Below are 24,894 nucleotides of genomic sequence, written 5' to 3' on the forward strand. Positions count from 1 at the left end.
TGCAAAAAACGAAATAATATTCCAATGTTAATATTATCGGTTCGGCCATTATTGTGTGTAAAAGGTAACAAACATCCCGATAGACAGATATGAAGTTAAATTGAAAAATAATCATTATATGGTTACCGGTATTTAAACAAATTTTTGGAAATTGTGACCTTTCATTTCGATACAGTCTTCAGTTCTTTTGTGCATATTATCGCACTACAGACTATTGCATCTAATTCCAATTACTAGTTTCGTCCTTCGTACTAGTAACTCAGGTTGAAATAATTCCACTCTATAAAAGAGTACCTTACGTACTGTAAATTCAATCTTCACTTCTACCCGACTCATATAGCTAAAATTAGTCCTTTGTAAAATAACTCCGCTCCAGTGAGCTCAATAGTAATATACATCTAAGGAAACCATGAAAAAGTTCAGTCAGATTGGTTGGCCACAAACTTTGAACCCATGATCTCCCGGAAGCGAATCTCAAACTCTCTCGGTTGTGTATCATAATCTATTTATAATTCAATAATTTCCATTTAAAGACTTATATTTTAAGCCAACAGGGAGAATTTGATCAGCTTCTTTTTTATATTTAACTCAAATAACATATTAAATATAACGAGAATTATTGTGATGTAGTTTTGACATACTATAACTGAGCTTATTGTAACGTGAGATGACTGATAGAGTATTGCAACATTAAAAGACACACAGCTAATCGTAAGTTGCAATGTTAGATTCACTTATAAGCAGGCTTCGAGACTTTGGGCCCGATACAATAAGTTTACTTGCATGCACTGTAGGTTGTTGACTCGCGGCAGGTAGATCCTTAATGAAACCTGGCATTAGTTTTATTGTATTAATTAATCATTAATGCTGATAGTATTTTCCATTTAATGAAACCTTGCATTAATTATTGTATTGTAGTTTTAACAAATTGTATTAATTAATCATTAATAGTGATAGTATTTTCCATTTAATGAAACCTTGCATTAATTATTGTATTGTACTTTTAACAATCGATGTGATGACGTTACACAATTCATCTCCTTCGCGGGAGGAAACTAGCACTTCCTCTTTAAGTGCGTATATTTATTCAATGATCCATTTAATAAAACCTTGCATTAATTATTGTACTAATTATATCATATAACAATAGTGTTAAATGGATAATATTCCCTGTTTGTTGTGCAAGGCCACATTGAATAGATGGAGTCATTTTCGTAATGAGTTGTTTTTACAGCGATATGGGAAACGAATAGTATGGGAAAATTATGAGCGCAGGAACGTCATGTAATTACAACAATTAAATGAAAATAAGCCCACAATCTAGTTAAATGATTAAAAAAAACTGAATGTGATGCACTGCGAACGCTCTACCAATTGAGCTACTCCCTCAGTTATTAAATGAGCACACGAAACAGACATGTTAAACAGCATTCTTTGAATCTCTGGAACTGTTATCATGAAAGTCAACCTGTCTCATCCTTTTGCATAGATGGCTTGTGTTCATGTAACTAATTATAGATTTTGATTAATGTTTATCGTATTGGCAATTGAGGTGGTGATGAATCATGACATGTAAATTTCCAATTTGGCAGTTGTCTTTATGGTCGGCCACAGAATTTGAACCCATGACCTCAATGCGAGTCTCAAACTCTCTCGATTCTGCATCACTGTTTATGTAAATAAAATAAATTAAGATGAAATTAGGTACATAAATATTATTTTAAGAAACATGGGAAACGAATAGTATGGGTAAATTATGAGTGCAGGAACGTCATGTAATTACAACAATTAAATGAAAATAAGCCCACAATCTAGTTAAATGATTGAAAAACTGAATGTGATGCACTGATTAATGTAATTAATGATGTGCACTTTGATAAGAATCATGGTTAGATTTAGGCCTATGCATCACATTATTAATAACGCTATCGTGATAATCACAACAATGAAATAATAACAGTAAAGTAACATTTGTTAGAGCAAGAGCAACCGCGGATCATAAAAAAAAATTATTAAAAAATGAATGTCACGTTTTTAAAAAAACTGAATGTGATGCACTGATTAATGTAATTAATGATGTACATTTTGATAAGAATCATGCGTTAGGTCTATGCATCACGACGTGTAATTATAAATGTAAACACCATTTATTTTTTGGAAAAGGATTTATTATTATTATTATTATTATTATTATTATTATTATTATTATTATTTTATTTTTATTATTATTATTAAATTTTCTGAGGAAGGAGTAAGGTGAAAGATTTTACTTCCTCTGACTGGTTATGCGTCAATCTATCTTCAAAAGTCCAAGTCTTTTTATGTATATCCCTTTGTACTTTAACAACTGATGTGAGAAATTACAGTCCGCTCCGCGAATGTCTGGAATCAGGTAAAAGATGTTTACTTCCAGCCATAGATAGAGTATAAATCATGCTATTTATGCCTCTTTAAATACAGCAACCAGGTGACTGATGAAGTGAGTTTTCTTCATTGTTATTATGCTGTACATTTTATTCACTTCTAGTAATCATACGTAATTTCTGAAGTGAGAATTGAGTTTTCTCCACATATTTGAGTAATTTTATTTATTTCTACTCACCATTCCGCTATTTCATCTTTTTGAATTCGATTTGATGCATTGTTTTACTTCCACCAAGGTGATACACTTTCTCTTTCAACTGCGGTGAACTGGTTGGGTGCTGCTTCAGACAGCTGCTTCCAGTCAATGTCATATAGTCGAGGACTCACTTTCACTTGCACGTGCTGGATTCACCTCTCACACAGATGGCTAAACCGACTGCGTAATACATACTCATACATATTTCACAACAGAAAATTATTTTCAACTGGCCAGGGAACAGGCGGTGGTCGAAAAAAATAATACAAGTGTCAAATAAGACCTATAGGAACATGTGTATTCAAAACATCCACGCATATCGAGTGATTTACCTTGGCTCTTACGTAACAAGAGCTTTCATTTGAACTTAACAAACAATGGACCTTGAAACTTATGTAACACAGCTTTCACTTCATTTCAACATTCTCTCCATGCTCATTCGTCAATCGCTTTCCCACACCACTCGCTTGCAAATACCCATTCACCAATCACAAACCAGCTCCCCTTATCCCTCCTTTGACCACGCCCCCTTTCCCCTATCCCTATTTTGACCACACCCCGTTTCCCCTATCCCTCATTTGGTCACGCCCCCTTCCCCCACCCCTCCTTGGGCCACGCCCATGGGAGCCTGGGGATCCTGTGACGTCAGCTTCATTTCCTTACTACTTTTTTATATTTACCGGATGCCATTATTCGAATAGTACAGTCAGGAGTAGAACTAGTTGTGCAAATAAATATTATGAGTACTATTGGTAAATAAACTGAGTGCAGTGGAAGGTGAAGTAGGAAAACGTGTTGGTGAAAAAATGAACAGAGTTTTGATTAAAAACGATGGGTACAGTATTCTCAGTCGGATTTCAGATGCACTAACAACACGTGTCCCAATGACGTCATTCAACATGTGAATTTAATTGACGTATTTTGTTTCAAGTACTCTCCAATTGTCTCTGCAGATGTAGAGCGGAGTTTTTCCATGTTAAAAAAATGTCCTTCCTTGCAAAAGAGCAAGAGAAAATTTGAAAATGATATTTACAATTTATTATAACAAGGCACAGCAGGAATAATTGTTTCATCACCAAAACATAGCATTAATTGAAAATACCATTTCGTTTGACTCTACATTTTGTTCAACATTTAATGATACTCTATTAGGCTATGTCGTAAATATTGTAGTATTACATATTATATATATATTTTTTCTAATATATATATATATATATATATATATATATTCTAAATACTGTACTGTACGTTGTGTACATATTATCATATTTCATGATATTGTAAATAAAGGTTTTAATTTAGCACGCTCCTGACAGAAAAACACACATATTCAGAGTCGAGTTCCATACAGAAGACAACTATCAGCCATCAATATTTCCCCTGACACGCGAGGACGCAGAGATTGATATTTAATCATGTATATTTGTAATGTTGTTTATTGGTGTCTTGTGCGTTGCCAAGAAAAACACATGTAGTTCAAAGTGAAATGCAGATTATATATGTAGGCCACTATATGTCATTAAACTATTCCATATTTTTATTCTGAAATACGTTTACAGCACGTTGCGTGTAAGTTTGTATGAAGTGAACTGTACTCGTCCATGCTCTGTGACGCAGCTCGCTTGACAGTCACTGATCTACGAATATCTATACTACGTTTCACCATTCTTTATAATACTCCAAATCCCTTTCCCTAGTGATAACAGTGGAAATATAAATCTTACAAGCTCCCTCATTCATACAGTGTTGGTTCCTGTTAGTTTAAGTACAGAGGCATACAAATCTTAAATGGTCAACATAATATTTCTCCAGTACATCATATAATGATGATACTAAGGTCATATGTCGACATATATCGACAAAATGTTAGAAAATAAGACTTAAGACAAATTGCTCATTTTACTGTATTAGGCCTATGACCAGGTTTCGGCCTAGGGACACAGGGTAACCAGTATGAGGTTTAGAGTACACGGAGTATAAATGACGTCATGACCCGTGTGTAGGGGTGACTGCAACAGCACAGGTGGGTCCGTAATATGCATTACCTTTGTGTGTAGGCCTATTGCTGCTTGGCTGCGGTACGTGTAACAGGCTTCGGCGTAGGGACACCTGATTGAAGGTCACAGCTCACATTAATACTTTAATGGTAGACATTTATTGTCTACGCTAGGAAAGCACTGTATATACTGCATCTGTACAGGGTGAAATATATTTTGTGCCGTACTGTAACGGACTGTTTACATATTAAGACACAAAGTAACGGCGCGCTCCATCTCCCACTCCACTCGATCAACACAACACATTGTCCGTGCGTTCTGAACTTCATGCGTTTCTGTGCCCAGGACCGAAGCCTGTATATTCCACCCAGATACAAGTCGGTAATACCAAATGAAAACTTAAGTTTTTCTTTTCAATAGCATTTCAGGAACTAACAATTGTAGAAAATAAGTGATTTGTGCCCCATTGACCATGCACCGAAGAATTATAAAAATAAATAAATAAAAAATATACTTTAGGTAAGCCTAATACGATAATCTTTAGTCCTGTGGCTCGCTGAAAAATGTAATTAGAGACGTAGTTTTTTTAAAGGTTATAGCAGAGACTACAAGACAACTTTTGCACATCCTTACGTTTTAAATTTTTTTTCGGTACGCCCTAGTGTACAGGCCGACTGAGCGGAAACACGAATGTACTCACAACCACAGCAGATAAACATTTTAGTTCGCAGAATCGCCGGGCCCTCACTCGCCTTGGACGAGTAATATAATCAGGGACGACACTTTGTCCCAGCATGAACGGATTTTAGGTTGGTTGTTGCTTGCCTATATTGACGTCACGGAGGCCATGGGTTCGAAGGTACTGCACTGTGACAGGAAAGGGCAACCTGTGTGTGCTGCACCGGAGCACGAACGTACGTACGTTTGATTTGTTTAGGATTCGAACCTATGCTGCTCTCTGCCGCTGCCTGCTTGTTTTTCATTGTAGTGGCTTTCTACAGTTCCTACAGTACTACTGGTGCCGTTGTCACTTAATGGCAAGGTGGTTGTGATCGTGACTCTGTGTGCAGTAGTGTAAAAATAATACAATGTAGTCAGACAAGAGCTCTAAACTGAATGCAATTGCAACTACGTTTGGAAGTAAGTATATTATTGTGGAGGGCAATAATATAAGCTGTAAAGTGTGCGAAACAGAACTAAAGGTAAACGTTCGTAAAGATTTGCGAAAGCATTGTGAAACGAAAGAGTATAGTGAACGTTTGCCGTTATTTCTCTCATCTGCACGATTTACAAACTTTGAGTTTTATAATGATTTGTGCGAGATGATGATATCGGCGAATAGCCCAATACACAAGCTCAGTAATCCACATTTTCAGCGGTTTATGGAAAAATACACGTCTAGAAAACTGTCTAGTATATCATCAATGCGTACAACCTATGTATCGTCTGTATATGAAAAAACTCTGATCCCATTCGGACAGCTATAGGTACTAACAAAATATTTGTATCTATAGGTGAGACATCGGATGCTGTGGGACGATAAGTAGCTCACGTTGTTGTAGGAGTGATGTCCTCCAATGAACCAGGAAAGAAATTTTTGTTGGCATCAGAAATACTAGAAAAAGTAAACAGTGCAACTATTGTTAATCTTTTTGAGATGCACCTATGTATAACATCATGCGATGTTGAGCAGTACAAGCATATTTTTATTGAAAACAGAAGGAATTTCTCTTTTTCACACTTAAAAATGCACATTGTTACACAGTATATTGTAACGGACTACAGTTTGTATCAGAATAATGTACGTAACTCATTGCAAATACTTGTGTGTAATTTGACTAACTCGTGTTTGTTGTAAATATGTGTAAGATGTAAATAATCAAGGCATATGCTACGCGCGTACATATTATACGACAGTGGTAACCTGTAGAAACGTTGTATTTTCGTTCCGCCGATCTATACCAGCAAACAGTCGCGTGCTGTCGCTGGACTGCTCGTATCAACTAGTAAACACAGGTACTCTATACACCAGTACCAGCAAACCTCGTGGCGAACTGGGACAAAGTGCCGTCCCTAAATATAATATGTAGGCAGATCTTCTTCATTTACTTCCAAATTATTTTATCACATTTCAAAAGTTCGTACAATTCGCGCCAGTCCATTCTCAGTAGATTTTAGGTGTCCTTTTCCATCAATTGTTCAATGACCGGCCCCACAATGGACATCACGCCAATAGTTTAAACATTATTATTAACAAACAAATACGACATAATTGATTGAAACTAAAATATAGTTAGTATTGATTTGAACACTGCATAGCACAATATTTTAGAATTGGCCTACAATACTATATAATAAACAGAATTTAGTAAATAATATTTAATTCTACATCTACACCATGTTTATATTTATTGTGCAATTCACGTTATCCATCACACAAATCGATGGAACATCACTTCTATCGATTTTAGAACGCACATATCTTAGTTTGTTCTCCTTGTAACACTTTATAAAATTTCTACCCCCTTGGATCATTCTCCCATCGCTCCGTTACATTTATCCGATACTTCTTTTCGAATTTCAAAATATCCATCCAACTCTCCCTCCATGTTCCCCCCCCCCCTCCGTCTAGCAACTCTTCTAAATGGATAGTCCTATAATGAGCGTAGTTCGTTCACCAACTTCAACAGTTCATTCAGAGCATATTTTAGCGGTGTTCTTTTCTATCTATTGTTCAATACGTTCATGTTACTATTCATTTATTAAAGATAATGAAATTCGACATAATATGATATCAAATATTATATGTTACAAGAATTGAAAGTGTTTTACGAATTAATTTCGAAAGTCAGGCCTCTCAACTCATCCGTAAAACCTCACTTTCAGTCTTTGTAACGTAAATAACTATTACAGAGTGTAACAAAACGATATATCAAAACTTTATGGAAATGTTCTTCGCACCAGAAGTATGAAAATGCTACATGAACACAGCTCCGGAAACGATTCATTTTTCTTGTTAGAGCTCTTTTTCTACAATTCTGCTTATACTGTATGATGAACAAGTTCTTTGTCTTTATATGGAATGCCAAGCAATGAAATGGATCGCACAACAAGATGACTACGTGGAACAGTTCAAACAAAACAACACTAGCAGTGAATTTAAGAACTACAAATTATATCATCCCCACTCGCCCCATTTGTAATTACTAGACTTCGTGGAATTGCCACGAGAATCGTAAGGTTTACTACGCACGCGGTATAGACTGTATGAGAAGCGGACGTGCAACGGATGGAGTAGCCTATGCCTCTGATGTAAACACTGAGCAGTATAGGCCTACTGCGGTTACAATAAAACCTGTATCCTGCATTCAAGAAATGTAATGAATGATCATTGGAATAGGAAACGTCTAAACATGTAAATACACAATTATTTTATAGTGAGATATATTAACTCTTAAAATTTAATGTAATATACTCACATCATCCTTGAATATGTGCATTGCAGTGAAGAGTTACGTACATTTTGAGCGACTGCGATGATCACTCAAACAGTTTTTATATTGGGAAAATGTACGTTCAACATCACACGATGTAATAGGTGCATATTTGAAGAACGGAAAGTCACTACTTTTTAATACACCAACTTCAGACGTCTTGTCGTGACCTGATAGTACATCATTTATAATACGAATTTGTGAATAGGCAGAATTTTTAGCAATAATCTTTCTCAACTTACATTTCACTTTTTCTGAAATTAGTGAATTGTTATTTTGGATAACGATTTGTGATACTTTAAACACTATATTAAGGGCTTCCGAGAGTTGTAGTTTAGACGATTCTAACAGGATGATGCTTTCGGACACGATTTTAAAATTAGAATCAATGAACAGAATATCTTCCAATAGCTGTTCTGAAGGCAATAATTTTACAGCTGCAACAGCGGAACTGTCTGTGCTATCCAATGCATCAATTACCTCCATTATTTTGCCGTAATATTTTGCATAATAATTAACAGCATCCAACCACGTTTTCCAACGGGTCAAGACTGGCTGCGGAGGTAAGGTTATTCCAGGGGCAATTGTTTGGAACAGCAACACTCTCATTGTAGTATGTTTGATTGAATTCTTGTCTGTACTGAACAAATGTTAAGCTTTGACTATTCCAACCACAGTAATGCAAAAACAAGTGCTTACATACGGTAGGTATACATTAGCTGTAGCCGCTCTATCTATTTGAACCGGTCACAACTCTTAACATGAACTGCTTATACTACGAGACCGGGAGGTCGCTCACTTCTTCTATACTACCGTACATCGGCAACCTGATTGCATGCTGCGTGTGGCAATTAAATGAAGTCTAGTAATTACATTATCAACAAAGGGGTAAACAAGAGCATCTACATGTAATCAAACTTTTGATGCTAAGACAGCATTCCACACTAACTTGCTTGCGCATCACGTAATGTAAGCAGACTTGTAGAAAAAGAACTGTAACATGAAAATAAAGCGCTTCCGGACCCATGCTCATGTAACATACCTTATTTCCATCATCTATATTTAAGGAATGTTTTCCTAAAGTCTGAAAAAGCTTTTTGTTACACTCTGTATATCATTTAATTAATCAAATGCGCAATGAAGAGTTGACAACATAAATTTGCTAATCGCAGCTTAATATTACTCGTATGATATATGAGTAGTTCATAACCACAGTGGACCAAGTCCTTCTGGAATAATTTTGAGAAATTGAGTCTTAAAGTTCCTGGCTCACGCTTAGCAACATTCACCTTCCATAGGAAATGCTGCCCTCTGTGGAGTAACAAATGAGCTATGGACTTGGTTTGTTATGGCAATGACTATATCTAAGTTTTCTTCATCCGAAATTGTATTAATCCACAAACTGACCACTGGTGGACTTGATCCAGTCTGGTTGTCAGCCCTTCATATATTGCTTGTACTACATGCATTCACAGTTCCATAAGCAGCACAAAACTTGAATCTTTCAATAACGTGGCGATAACTACATCATATAGGCCTATCCACTAAGGTGTATATATCTGTCTTGTTTACTTAACCCTAGCATTAGCAAGGTTGGGAAAAAATTTCCTACCTCTTTTATTATCTAAATTGTTTTAGAATAAATAAAATCTGATCTCCCTCCATTTGTCTCTAACATGATAAAATATAACTGTACACATTTGTTGTGTTTTAAATTTGAAACATACAATGTAGCAGAGTAATAATTGAAGTACTCGTATTTGTTGGTGAACAGATTTTACCGACACTTGGTATTTCATGTAACCTAAAAACATTTTCAAGTTTGAATTCTATGATTTTTGTCCATTGTTTAACTATTTTGAATAACGTTGAAGTGGTTGATTGTTTCAATTCTTCATTTTACTAGTTCTTTGCAGTATGGAAGCTTGAGTTAGTAAAATTGTACTTCATTTATTAGTGTTTATTCAAATCTATTTGTATTCAGGGATACAGAAGATACACATGAGATGTTTCGTGGATAATAGTAGGCCTAATGTTTTGGGTGAAAGTGAAATTATAGTGCTATTGGAAATTGATTTATCGGCGGAGTTGGAGAAGGAAAATGGCAGTGAGAAAGATAATACAGAAGTGGTGAAGGTGAACCAAGTTCTATTTCAAGTTCTAACTGCCATCCAGAAAGTTGCTCACAATGTCACCAAACCAATGTCAGTTATGGACTTAATTCATGTAAAATTGTGTGTGCTGGAGCATTTTGCTCAAAACTGATATAGAATCTCTGGAATGAAAAACTGATGTGCATTTTTGAAGTAGGCCTAACGTAAAAATTTTTTGTGATAAAATTTAATTGAACGTATTGTAAATCTTTAAAAAAGAAGGTAATTCTTAAATGATAATACAGTAATACATTTTTTTGTTACACTAGAAGTAGATATGTGTAAGAGGAAAAACAGTAAGTTTGTATACATCTAAAGTAGCTAATCAGGGATGTATGCAATGGAAGGGGAAAGGAACTGACCACCCTACCCCATTATCTCCTGGCCTAGTTGCCTTATAAGTGATGCCTTGTTGGTATCACTTGTGAGGTTCAGACCTATCTTCGGACAGTTGACTAAACAACTACTAGAAGTAGTATATTTAAATTTAATTTGGTTGGTGGGAAATTCTTGCCTACCTTGGTCATCCACGTCATAAAAATATCTTGATAATACTAGGGTTAAGAGAAAATATTACTTCATTTTGAGGATATCGAAAGTTTGAAGCACATAATCTGTGCTGCAAGTTCTGTCACAATACAAGAGCGTTGCAAAATATGTATTTCTTGGCAGCAGATCCTCTACTAACATCACAGTTACAGTAATGGGTATCGACTCATTTTCCTGAGTGGGCAGATGTTAAACTAATACCGCTTCCAGAGCACAGTTCAGGTTTTATGACAGACTGTCTACAATCAGTTATTTCTAGAGTCTTTAATGGCGCAGAAAAGAAATATGTGAAGAATACTGTTCCAGTGCTGCTTTCTTGACAACTAATCTATGCACAGAGAGTAGATCTGTCGTATAACTAACAAGTTACAGCTGTATTATGTAAATGCGTAAACAAGGTAATTAAATTAATACATAGCATTAAATTCGATTCAAAGTGATACCAATGAGAAAAATGAATTTGTCCAAAACTCCCTTCCATCGCTTACATTTAAGCTGCATTGTTGTGCCAGAATCATTTCGACAATATAGCAATTTTATTTCTGACAGACTTGTAGTAGTTTCATTAGCTGTACTCAAACAGTTCCCACAATTTTAATGATTTCGTATGTTGAAGCAAAAATTCCTATATGGAATGATATTAACACATAAAAACATTTCGATTATATCGACATCAAATTGGAAAAGTGTAACTTCGATTGAACGCAACTGAGGTCAGAATAGTACGCGCTTCATTTCAAGTCACGTGATAACGCGTCTGCAATGTGGCTGTGTGCAAGCAATCCTACATGGATATCAGAGTGAATAAGTAGAGCGGATATTTTGGTACTTACACCTCGATGGCTTTGTTCCAGTTGACGACGTATCCAGAGAGTACAAAAGACTCTATGTTGACAACGTGGATGTTTCCCCGCTCCGTTCCCACATACAGCCATTTGCTCTGGAGCGGCAGGTGGATATATGTGATTCTGCAGCAATGACAAAAAATATGTATCAACATCAAAGGAATACTTTAATTCCAACAAGGAATTCTGACATTGTTTCAAAGCATCGAGTGACAATGGAATAGTTTACACGTATATTTACTACATAAAGAGAATACAATCCAATTCCTCATACTCTCTGACCTAGCAGCAAACAGCTGTCATTTACAGCACAAATCAGAGTAAATTACCATGATGCATTTATTTGCATAAAGAGAGGTATTAGGAACTACAGTAACATAATCGCATGCATGCATGTATGTATGTATGTATGTATGTATGTATGTATGTATGTATGTATGTATGTATGTATGTATGTATGTATGTATGTATGTATGTATGTATGTATACAGGATGGAAGTAGTATGACTGCAGATTTCAACAGTTTATTCCTCCGATCAACAAAGAATTCTAATACCATATTAGTCCTAAATGAATGTTTTTCTCATAAACAAATAGTTTTTCTTAAATGTCAATACCATTTCAATCGATAAGTACTATTCATACGATTCTGAAATAAACTGATAAGGAATTATTTATCCCTTTACAGTGTTTAAATTAAATTACCAATTTTCTTGTAAACTAAATAAAAAGATTAACACGTATCGTCATTTCCTGCCGTTCCTGCGGTGACCTTGGGACATAATACTGCTATTCAGACTTAGTGCGTGTGTGTATTCGTACGTGAGCCGAGGATGCGCTGTTGCCAAACTATGCACATAGCCTAATTATCTAATAAAACATGTATAGTGAGGGTCACATAAGAACGGTTCCTAAACAGCAAATATTGCCGTCTTGTCAGTGTTGCCAACTGTTACCAGATATCACACGATCCTTCGTACTAAATGACTTATTTATTTAGCGTACTTTATGTTGGAAGGTTATTTCTAAATAATTCAATAATTTGTACCATATTTTCGTAGGCAAATTGTACGAGAAAGGGATCAACATGTCAAGTATTTTGTCTGGCAATACGAAATTCATTGGTTTGATTAAACAATTGACCTAATCTAAAAATGTATTTTGTTTGACCACATGAAAGTATTAGTACTAACTCCGAAAACTTACCTGACTATAGTCTTGGATTATAACCACAACGTAACACATAAAATAACTATTATGTATTAATATTAATACTGATATTAATTATTTATTAGTATGTTCAAATTTCACTAGTTTCCAGTAACAGGCTCAGAAATCTAGTACAATTTCAATTTCATGGAACTCCAGTACCGACAAATATTGTCGATATTTGTCTCAGCTGCCAACAAACTAGTTACAAAATCGCTACCATTTGTCAGTATCGAAATTCGAAACGAAGCTGGCAAAAGGAAATTCAACTTGCAAACTAGGAAATCACCACAATCCACTAGATATGTAGTAATGGGAGAAAAATGGTTAGGTTTCACCCTTAGGGTATGAAGTAAGCTGACCCGGACTATAAATAATTACAAAACGCACAAGTTTTTTATATTTTAAAGTATTCTATTTCCCCGTTCAATCTGCATCTCTCAGCGCCCATCTCCCAAAATCGCTTGTGCTGTGTATCTTTTGTATGTACCTACTGCTGTTCATAGCTTCGTCTACGTGTCTTCGGTCTCCTTATTTCCATTTTCTTGGCAATAACTATTCATAAAATTGTTTGTTCAATTACTTTGTTTCTTAATAAAGTTCCAGGTCAATTGATATTTTTCCTGTATTCTATTTTATAGAACAGAAAGAACAGAATAAAGACGCTCTAACTAATATTTTCAAACTTGACATTTATTTTATGTAGACCATAACAAAATTTTGGAATATAATTGCATCAGTCCGCAGCAACATACATGGAACTTATGAACGTGAATGTTTCTACCGCCTTGCTACAACTAAGAGTAAAAACACGCGATATAATTCAGAGATTTGGGACTTGTCGCAGTAGCAAATCGTCCTACTGTACTTTTCATCCTGCTGGAGGCCATCTGTCTCACGGTTTTTACTTATTTTCTACTTCTATAAAGGAGATTGCGGGGATAGTTTGGGCGTGGAAATATAACATAGGGTGTATGTTAACAGTACACATTCATGCATACATACGTATGCACTTCATTTACTTACTCAAATGCACTCGCAAGTGTAGATATTATTAAGCTTTGACAAGAAGTTGAAATGCAATATTTGAGGCTCAGGTTCCAAAATCCTTCATATCCAGTTTCTATGGTTTTCCATAAACCACAAGAAACGCTTTTATAGAGTACTTTTTGATAATCTTCTTAAACCCTTTAAACTTTAAGGATGATAACAAAATAAGGCATCATATTTTGAACAAGAAGTTGACTAGAACCGTACACTGAACATACGGGTTCTGGAACTGAGAGATTTTAAGGTATTTGGAAAGAAAACAAAAATTGGTCTTTTTTCTTCAAAACAAGTAACATTTATATTTCTTTCTTTCTCAACGTTATAAAATATTAAGCTAAAAAATAGTAGTTGCATTACTAAAAAAACAATGAAATTTCATTATTTAAAAAATCATAAACTAAAAAAAAAATGTTATAAATCATTAGTCTGACGATGAAAAAAAGAAAAAAAAACATAATTAAATGAAAACAAAGGATGCCCTTTATCACCCACCCTGTTCAACATCAACTTGAAGGATTTAGTGAAGAACTGTTTTCATAACATGGGGGGAGTGACAGTAGGAGGAAGAAGAATAAAGTGCAGAAGATTTGCTGATAACATGGCGTTCTTAGCAGAAGAGAATACAGTATGATAATAATGGATATGCTGGTGGAGCTAAATGAGAGCTGTGAGTAGTATGGGATGAAAACAAATGCCAACAAGACGAAGACCATAGTTATAGGAAGAAGAGTAAAGAAGGTAAACTTTCCAATTCGAAAAGAGGCAGTAAAGCAGATACTTGGAGTGTACTATAAGCAGTAAACAGTAAAAAGAGCTGCAGCCAGGAAGTCAAACTGAGGGTAGCAATGACAAAGGAAACTTTTAACAGAAAAAGCAGCATCTTCTGTGGACCTGTAGGGGAAAAAACCAAGGCGGACAATAGTAAAGTACTTTGTGGGGAGTGTAGCATTGTATGGGACAGAAACATGGCCATTACGACAAAGTGAAGAAGCACTTGAAATGTGGATATGGAGAAGAATGGAGCGTGTGAAATGGACAGACAGAATAAGAATGTGTTGGAAAAAAAAATGGGTGAAGAAAGAATGATGCTGAAACTGATCAGAAAGAGAACAAGAAATTGGTTGAGTCACTGGCTGAGAAGAAACTGCCTACTGGAAGATGCACTGGAAGGAATGGTGAACGTGAGAAGAGTTCGGGGCAGAAGAAGATATCAAATAATAGACGACATTAAGATATATGGATCATATGCGAAGACTAAGAAGAAGGCAGAACCTACGAGAGACTGGAGAATGCTGGGTTTGCAGTGAAAGACCTGCTCTTGGGCAGAACACTATGAATGGATGATATATTTATTGAGCTGAATGTAAAGTGCAAAATGTATGAGTAGAAATAGGAAACTGAATCATTCAACTACAATGAAGGACCAAGAAAATTTAGTATGCCAGATTATAACAAGCAACCTAAGCTGTATATTGTAACTGTTGCAGTGCTGACTAGCTATAAAAATAAAATAACTTCCATACTGTTTTCTTTCAGCATCAGATTATATTCATAAACTTTTTAATACCAACTAAATTCTTCTCTTAAACCAAACCAAATGGATAAAGAGTATAATGAAACCATAATCATCTAAATCCAATATGGATGCATGGAGGTAAGATGGTTAATGAAAACAACATAAACAAGTTGGGTTTTGGAACCGACAGACTAGTGGGTTTGACATATTTCGAAACAGATGTAGATTTTTAACGTTTAAAATAAAGGGAATAAAACATACTTTCAAACATCATGTGTCCATAGAATGATAGCAGAGAAAATGGAGTAGATTCATAAATTACTGCCAACACAATTTCGTTCAAAAGTGGATAGGCTAAGACGGATTTTGGAACCTGGTGCTTCAGTTGTTGTCGAGAGACGAAATTTTAGGTCTTAGTAATAGTTTTTTTTGCATGGAATAGGAACCATATCGTTGTGTTGCGATCCTAACTAAGAATTAGGCTTTACATTTCTATGTTATATGTGCACACGCGCATGGTAGTCTTTAAAGCACAAAGATAAAGAGATAAGTCAAATATAAAACGGAGTAACTGAATACGTTTTACGAACTGTAATGTATTAGAGAGGAGTCAAACATAAACAACTTCTAATTAAAAATATTTAGTCAGAAACACTCTTTCATAAGCTTATTTAAACAAACATTCTACTTTGTTTTTCATCGTTATTTTTATTTCTCTGATATGTATTTACAACTGTTCAAAGTGGCATTCATCGAAGTTAAGGATTGTCTGGCAGTGACGCAGAATATTTTGGCGCACTCTTTCGAAAATTCCCAGTATGTTCTCAACCTCACCACAGACTACTCCAATTCGATCTATTAGATCTTCTCCCATATGAACTGAAGAAGCACCTGGGTGATGTGCGATTCAACATCGTTACAGCTGTTCAGAAAGCCGTCATGACTTGACGAAGATTTCTATGCCGGCATCTATGTTTGTCGAAACACTTGTTTCAACGGTCCGAAGAGATGGAAATCATCAGGTAACTCAGATCGGGGTTGTAAGGAGGATGGTTCAGTACCTCCCACTGGAAATCATTCCCAGAGATAAGGTGCAAACGAAAAGGTCCAAATATATAAAAGGTCCATATAGGAAAGTCCAGATACGTATTCGTCCATGATATTTTAGTCCATAAACAAAAAGTCCAAAAGTAGAAATGTCCAAATTTAAAATGTACAATAGACAAAAAAAATGTCCAAAGTGCAAAAAAGTCCAAAAGGCAAAATGGGTAATTATACAGAAATGTTTATTTAAAAAGGGAGCAAACGTATGAAAGCAATACCACGAAAAAGAAAAAAAACAAGTGATTAACTCACGAAAGCAATGTTATTGTTGTTATGAAAATGAAAGACTTCGAAAATTCTTTGTAATTTGTGGTAAACCTCAATGATAATTTTTAAGAAGAAATTATGGAGTTCGTCCAATATGTGGATACTAAATACATCAATAGTAGGACAGAAAGAGGAGGGCTGTTCTCCCTAAGTTCTCACCTGAAATTTGGAATGTTTATTAATTAGTGTTAAATGGTCGACAACGAACGAACACCGCTATGGAGGGATTCCACTCTCAGTTTCGAAGATTAATTATATCTCACCATGTAAATATATGGCGATTTGTAGAACATTTAAAACAGCAGAATGAAACGGAAGTATTGGTGACAATTATTATTTGGTGGAAAATTAAACACTCACTGAGTAGAAAATACCTTCACTATCAACAAGTGGAAAATATTGTAACCAGATACCAGTAATTCAAAGACGAGAATGATATACCTAGCTACTTAAGAGCAATTTTTTTCCGCCTAAAATTGCTTTCTGACCCACAATCTGAAGATGATGATCATCAAGGTGAAATTTAATGTATTTCTACAGTGCCTTGTTGTAACAATTCTGAATAAATTAACTGAACTAATTTAAATACAGTTACCGTAACACTTTTTTAATCACCATTCATTAGTAATATATATTTTTAGTAAGTCTGGACATTTTACACAACTTCGCTCCAAGTGGACATTTTAGGCATTGGATCATATTGAATAAAGGATTGGACCTTTTCAGATCTGGCCCATGATCAGTCTGGACATTTTAATTTTGGACTTTATGTAATTGGACATTTTTGAGCTTGGACATTTTACATAAATGGATGTTACCACATTATGGACATTTCAGTATTGGACCATGTATCTGCTAACCTTGGAAATACCAAACCCACACCTGTTTCCGTGATATGACATTCGCACCGTACACGTCAACAAGTTGACGAAGTTCTACTGGTGAGGTGCCCTTCACACGCAAGAACCTGATCACACTATGCACTTTCACGTTTGACCATGTTTCCGTGCGCGCTATCATCTTACAGCTGATATTGCAAGAGTCTGAAGCAACATATGCGCCATCTAATGGCTACGTGATTAAGCTGTGGTCTGTTGCCCCAAGGTCGCGCACCCTGGAGGAAAATTGGAACAAGTGGGGGAATATGTCACACGTGAAAGCTCTTGTCACCTACCTTTTTAAGTCATCCTCGTATAAGAGCGACTTGTCTGTCGTTACTACGGGAATGTGTACGTTCCTATATTATCACGTCGTAAACACAATTGTTACTGTCTGCGAAGTCCACCAATTTACAGAAATTAATGCGTAAATTAGAGGGAGTGGAATGCCACTAGGCTGTGCGCCTTCTAAGCAGTGCTGTGACGCTATACAGGAGAATCAGCGAGTGAAATTACATTGTTTAGAAGCTTAATGCTAGAAAACATGCCGAAGTCACGGGCTGGACGAACGAGAGTATGTCGCGAAACAAAGCGTGCGAAGGAACTGCCGAAAAGTGAGCTAACATGAAAAAGAGTAGGCTGGGACAAGTGCGAGAATTGTTTATTGCCAGAAAAATCCAACAGAATGCAGGGCAAGGAAAAGTAATTTTCTAACCTCTCCTCTGAAGGCCAATTACAAAGTATCAACGACTTAGCGTCTTTTCCTGCCCATCAACAATCAAAGAAAAATCATCAAATACAGTGCCTGATTCAACTGCTGTCTGTGATTCAGAATTAAATTAGAGTTCACTATATATAGACTTTAAATCAAATAAAAGTGCTCATCGAATCTTTGGAAAGATTATAGAGTAGGTAGAGATTTTATATTTTTATTTCAGCTATTATAAACCAATTCTATTATTTTTTAAATTTGAAGACTATTGAGTATAAAGGTGTTAAATTTAACACTAATTCATCCCCTCTCATTATACTGATATTTAAAAAGAATTACTATATATTTACAACCTATGAAGCTACAATTGTATCACGAGTAGAGTCTATACACTCATTTATTTTATTTTAGATGCATTTGAGCATTGCTAATAAGTAGAGCCCAGATGTTTAGGCATTTATTTTGGTTAAAATAGGCAGTCACATAGGCACTAAAATAGTAAAAATAGGCATTTATTATTCATGGAAACAGACAAAAAATAACTTAATAAACTATCCCATACGGTACTCACATTCCTTGGTTACATGTCACAACAAGATGCTTTTGTGCGAGATCGTGCGTATTTGCTTGTTTTCCGCACAGAACCAATACGCGGTAAGTGTGAAATACCACATTCAGTATTCCCAACGTAACACACATAACAATTTCCCTCTTCTTACCGCTTAAGCGCGACATTCATTTTACTGCTTTAAGCTTTTAACATATTATTTTTAGAGACGTTTAACATAGTAATAATTATAAATTGCAAACTTACCACTGCAATTTCACCTAAATTGCACAGTTAATTATTGTTTTTAAATATTTGCAAAAATTAAGTAAACTCGACAACACCACAAAAGTTACTGCATTTGTAATGCAAGCAACATTAAGGAAGCCGTGAAAAAATCAATAGGATTCCAGACTCATCATGGCGGCTACTATGAACGAAGGAGATGTGGATCTTGAAGTTGAAGAGGCTTGGGAACAAGGCTGTGCTTCTCTGGTTCCCGACAAATCCAGAGCAAGGTATGAAAGAGCCTATAATATATTCACAAATTGGTTGGAAGGGAAAAAAAGAGAAATTAATGAAAAAAAAAATGCTTGCTTATTTCGTGAAAAGAACCACAACTTTGAAATCTGCTAATAGTCTGTGGTCAGAATATTCAATGTTAAAAACTATGATAAATTTGAAATATGATATCAATATTGGACAATTTTCTAGTTTGGTGAATTTTTTAAAGAAGAAAAACGTTGGGCAAATGCCAAAAAAATCTAAAGTTTTCGACAGAGAGGACATGATTAAATTTTTAATTGAAGCTCCTGATGGCACTTACTTGATGATAAAAGTAGTTATGATAATAGGAATAGCTGGTGCTTGTCGGAGGGATGAGATTACAAATTTGACTATTGATGACATTGAAGACAGGGGTTCAGTTGTTGTTGTGAATATTCCCAATACAAAGACAAAAATTTCCCAAACGTTTACAATCATTGACAAACCCGATGAAGAAGTTCATTTTTTGTTAATTTTTCGAAAATATGTAAATCTCCGACCAATAAATTCTGCATCACGTAGATTCTTCCATCGATTTTCTAATGCGAAATGTACGAACCAAGTTGTCGGAATGAACACTATTGGTCGAGTGCCTTCAAATATTGCAAAGTTGTTAAACTTAAATGATCCAGATTCATACACGGGACATGCATTCAGAAGAACATCAGCTACTTTATTAGCAAATACAGGAGCCGACATCCTTGCTTTGAAACGGCATGGTGGTTGGAAGTCTTCGACGGTGGCAGAGGGATACGTCCAAGATTCTATCTACAATAAAATACAGAATGCCGAAAAGATTTTGCACGACAAAAGCAACATTGGTACTAGGATTCACAAAACTGCAACTACAGTCTCCAGTGCATCGACTTCCTGCCAGACGGAGGGTTTATCAAATGCTGCCATCTATAGTGCTAATGCTTCAACTTCGACGGAAACTGGAAAATCAATATTCATGCAAAAAAAGTTTCACAATAGAACAAACTGGTGGTGGTGCTCCAGTGACTCTGAATAACTGCTCAAATGTGACAATTAATTTTAATGTGCAGAAATAAATAATTTTGTTATAATTTCAATGTGCAGAAATAAATAATTTTCTTAAAGTATTAAAATCAAAAATAAATCATTACATAACCTTACCGTTTGTTTTAAGTTCGCATTTATAGACTGGGGGGAAAAAAAGACAGACGTATATCACGGCCTGCTGGAGTATAGTAAGCACAGAAAACATTTTATAGGAACAATGTTGAAGATTATTTGTTTTCCAAAGTTGCCGTCATTAAACAGAAACCAAGATGGAGATTTCATTGCAACTAATTAGAAATTCGTCTTTCAGGTATGTAATAAACGATCTTCGCACAAAATAATGTACGATACACGAGCGGTATGTTTGTTTTCATGTTCTCGGAAATTAAAAAAGCTCAACTACGTTTCGCTTTTTCAATCTTTTCCTCGAACATGAAAACGTCAACATACCGCTCTGTAAAGTATATTACAGTGTCATAGTGAGCCGCCTGTCAGAGAGAACGTTTTTAATGGTGGAAAAAGATCTTTCTACTTCTACTGAAGTGATTGGAGCAAACTTAAAACAACTTATTTCAGAAGCATGTCTCTACTTTCTTTCAGAGATCGGGAAAAACCGACTGAGTATTGTCTCAAAAAGAGGAGTGTGAGAAGGGATTAGAGTCTTCAAAGTACGCGTGACTTGTGCGTGCAAGCGAGAACAGTAATGGGACATGGAGACTTGCTTTTAATAATTCTCTCATTCCCTTTCTTTCGCTGGTAAACCTTGAAGTGACCCGAGCACTGAGGGTTATACTGTTCAAACATCTTTGTTAAGTGACATAAAATATGGAATCGGTAGGGGAGAAAAGTTTAAGACTTCTTGAAAACATATGTATTGATGGAGAATAAGATTATCAGCATATATTTGTGTGAGGTGAATATATATTTTAAATTTGTACAATCGTTCTTTTATGTTTTTGATATAATTTATGTGCGGTTCATTTTAAATACATTAAAAATACAGAAAATGTACAATAACGACGTAAAAAGGCTAAAAAAATAGGCATTTAACCTTAAAATAGGCAACGGGAGCTAAAATAGGCAAAAAAAAGGCAAAATAAAAATTGGGCCTATCGTCGCCAAATGTGTGGAAACGTGTTTATTTCTAATAGGTCTTTCATACATACACTCAGTTTAAAAAAGGCATATTTCCTAACTTCAGGGGTCTGTAATAAGGAATATATTTTATATACTTAATAATTATAATTATCTCAGTTTTTCTCTCAATTTTAGAAAGTTTATTTGAAATTTATTTGAAAGAAAGAAAAATAACGCAAAACTTCTCTTAAAAGGAGGCATAATTCGTAATTCCCTCGAAAAATACGTTTTACATTAATTTCGGAATAAATGAATCAAGCTTCACAAAACTGTCAGAGACGAAAGCAGTAAATCTCCACAACTTTGCGTGTTCCTCTGACGTAATACAGCTCTAGAAAATTTCCAACAAAACGACAAGTTCACAAAGGCAAGTAATTAGAATCATTTTCCGGGAATTTCCTCATGTGTGAACCCGCTGTTCGCGTTCGTAAATCTGCAGACCAGCGAGTTAATAATTCACTATCTCCACAAATCCATTGAAGTTAAAGGCGGCCGTGGAGTAAGCAGATTACACATTGGGAATTTAATCTTTCAACAAGCTTAAATGTAAGTCCTCTTAAACCTCTACATCATATTTTAATCGTCTTCCGCCTGTCTCTGTTGGTAGCTTCATATAAATTTCTTGCTACCTTCATTTCAGTTCGTAATCAACTGTACATGCAATACGAATACCGTGTTAATCATAAACATTCTTTGTTGAGATCCAAACAAGCATTAACAAGTGAAGAAAAAGATGAAAATAAGAATATTAAAATTAAGATAAAGAGTTTTTTTTTTACATTTATCTTTATTACTTTGTCAATATTATGTACTTCTGAAGGATTTTCTTTAAATTTAATATATGCGAGTCAGTTGATCTAGCAAATATTTGACTGAAATGCAACAATTTTTATTAAGAGGAATTAGGAATGAAAACTTCTAATTTTTTTTTTACCTGTGGTCACATACATTTTTATCTGAGATTCACGCTTAGCCTATTAGTGCTTATAATACAGTGCCAAAATTTCAAGTATGTAAACCAATTACAGTCTTGAGTTATTATTGTTTTATTTTTCTACTCATAAAAATGCACCTTGCGACACAAAAATTAAGTTTTTTAAACATTTTAAATAAATACAGTTTCTTCATTCGTACACAAAATTCATTCATTCACAGCGTTCAGCCCAAGGGCAGGTCTTTCACTGCAAACCCAGCATTCTTTAATCTTTCCTATTTTTCGCCATCCGTTTAGTCTCCGCATATGGTCCATGTATTTTAATGTTTATCATCTGATATCTTCTTCTTCCCCGAAATTTTCTCCCGTTCACCATTCCTTCAAGTGCATCCTTCAGTAGGCCTAGGCAGTTTCTTTTTAGACAGTGTCCAATCAATTTCTTTTCCTGATCAGTTTCAGTATTATTATTTCTTCACCCCCTCCTCAAAATCAGAAATTGGTCTGGATTTTATTATCAGATTTAAATCTTCAGAGAAATGTATATTTTGTTAATTATGCGTTTTACATATAAGCAGAAAAAATAATTTGGTGGAACTAATTTTTTTTAAAGTGTAGCAAATTTCAGAGCATATCAAACCCAGATCAGTTTCAAATCTTTACACTTTGAGTAACATTATCTGAACATTTCATTAAGGGGTTAGGTACAGCTTACAGCAGTAAAATATTTGGAAATATTAAACATTTTTTCTCCATTACTGTATCTTGTACACTAACGAAAATTAGTATGTGTAAAAGAATGACCTTCTGCTATACGAAAATATATGAAGCGTCCAATTCCAAAACTGTCTAAATCCATTTTTTTTTTATTGAGATAATGGAGGTTTCGTCATCTACCTAAATGTCTCTAGCAATTTTATAATGAATGTTGTGCCTAAATTCCCTCTTTCCTTCCATAAATAAGCTTCAAATATGACGAACACTGCAAACAATTAGGAAAAAAGTTATCAGTTTTTGGCGTTTCCTGAAAATTGTTAAGAATGGATGTAGATAGTTTTGGAATTGGAGGCTTCAAAAAAAAAAAAAATATATATATATATATATATATATATATATACACAGTATATATATTCACGATTTAAAAAAAAATATTTATTTATTTATTTAATTTCAAAGTTCAAAATGGTGGCAGTTCACTGTACAGTGATGAAGCGTTTCCCTCATAACTCATAAACCTGTTAACTTTTTCATGTTCTCTCTCTTTTATTTTATTGCTGAAACTCATGTTTACAATATCATGCTCTTTCAACTACATTCCTTAATAAATAACTCTTTTTTATTTTGTGTTGGAAGAAAATACTGATATCTGACCATTTTTAAAAAGAATTTATTTTTTATCACACAATATATCAAAGGTAGAGAAGTGATTTTGCATCATATAGTAGATATGACATGCATAAATACACACGAAGAAGTTCATCACAGAATGTTGGATAGTTTTTGAGTTATGTGGGAAACGCTTCATCACTACACAGTGTACTGAATTTTGAAAAAATAATGTAAATAAATTTTTAAATCATAAAAATACTTTTCATATAGCACAAGGACAGTGTTTTACACATACAAATTTTCATTAGTGTATAAGATACAGTAATGGAGGAAACAAATGTTGAAAATTTCCAATATTTTACTGCTGTAAGCTGTATCTAACCCCTTAAACTCTAACAAAAACTGAATCCACAGTAACTTTTTGTGCTGAAAATATAGCGAAAACAACGAGAAAGGAGGCGTATATTTGCCACTTAAACGCTGCACCTCATACATTTATATACGGCTGCAAAGGGCTTAAAATGGTGTCAATATAAAAACTATGGCATTTGTTCGAAAAAAAAAAAAAACTTGGATTATAGTACTTCTAATACTTTTAAATAAAAAATTTGACTTTTTGAACCAAAAAAAAAAAAAAAAGCAATTTTCCTGCTAATCCCCTCAAGATCAAAGATACTGCTAGAAAAATGTACAATAACGAATTGTTCGGGCTAAACATTTAAAAAATTGTGTAACTAAAGATATTCCAAAACCAGGGTCAAATTAGGAGATGGAGCAATGGCGAAAAGAGACTAAAATTTGCAATAAACTTGTTTTGGCAGATACAATACCCGCATCAAAACTTCAAGCGAATATAATACTGAGTAGTAACAATAATAATAATAATAATAATAATAATAATAATAATAATAACTTATTGTCACCGAACGTAATGGTAGATGCTATACCACTTTAACACTTTACATAGACAACAAAATAGCAGCA

At 34.8% G+C, this 24,894-nt stretch overlaps 1 protein-coding gene across 5 annotated transcripts in view; it reads right to left on the reverse strand.

Moving 5' to 3' along the window:
- The window catches only part of Tomosyn (syntaxin-binding protein tomosyn), a 461,514-nt gene that overhangs the window by 426,804 nt on the left and 9,816 nt on the right, over positions 1–24,894 (reverse strand). For 4 of the 5 annotated variants that reach the window (XM_069831185.1, XM_069831182.1, XM_069831183.1 and 1 more), the window contains exon 1: positions 11,650–11,721. The gene's annotated coding sequence lies outside the window, so the exon portion shown is untranslated. Of the gene's footprint in view, positions 1–11,649; positions 11,785–24,894 lie in introns of those variants that run through there. The other variant, XM_069831184.1, reaches the window with a different exon arrangement.

This window comes from Periplaneta americana, chromosome 7, assembly GCF_040183065.1.
Source record: "Periplaneta americana isolate PAMFEO1 chromosome 7, P.americana_PAMFEO1_priV1, whole genome shotgun sequence".
Classification (NCBI taxonomy): Eukaryota; Metazoa; Arthropoda; class Insecta; order Blattodea; family Blattidae; genus Periplaneta; species Periplaneta americana.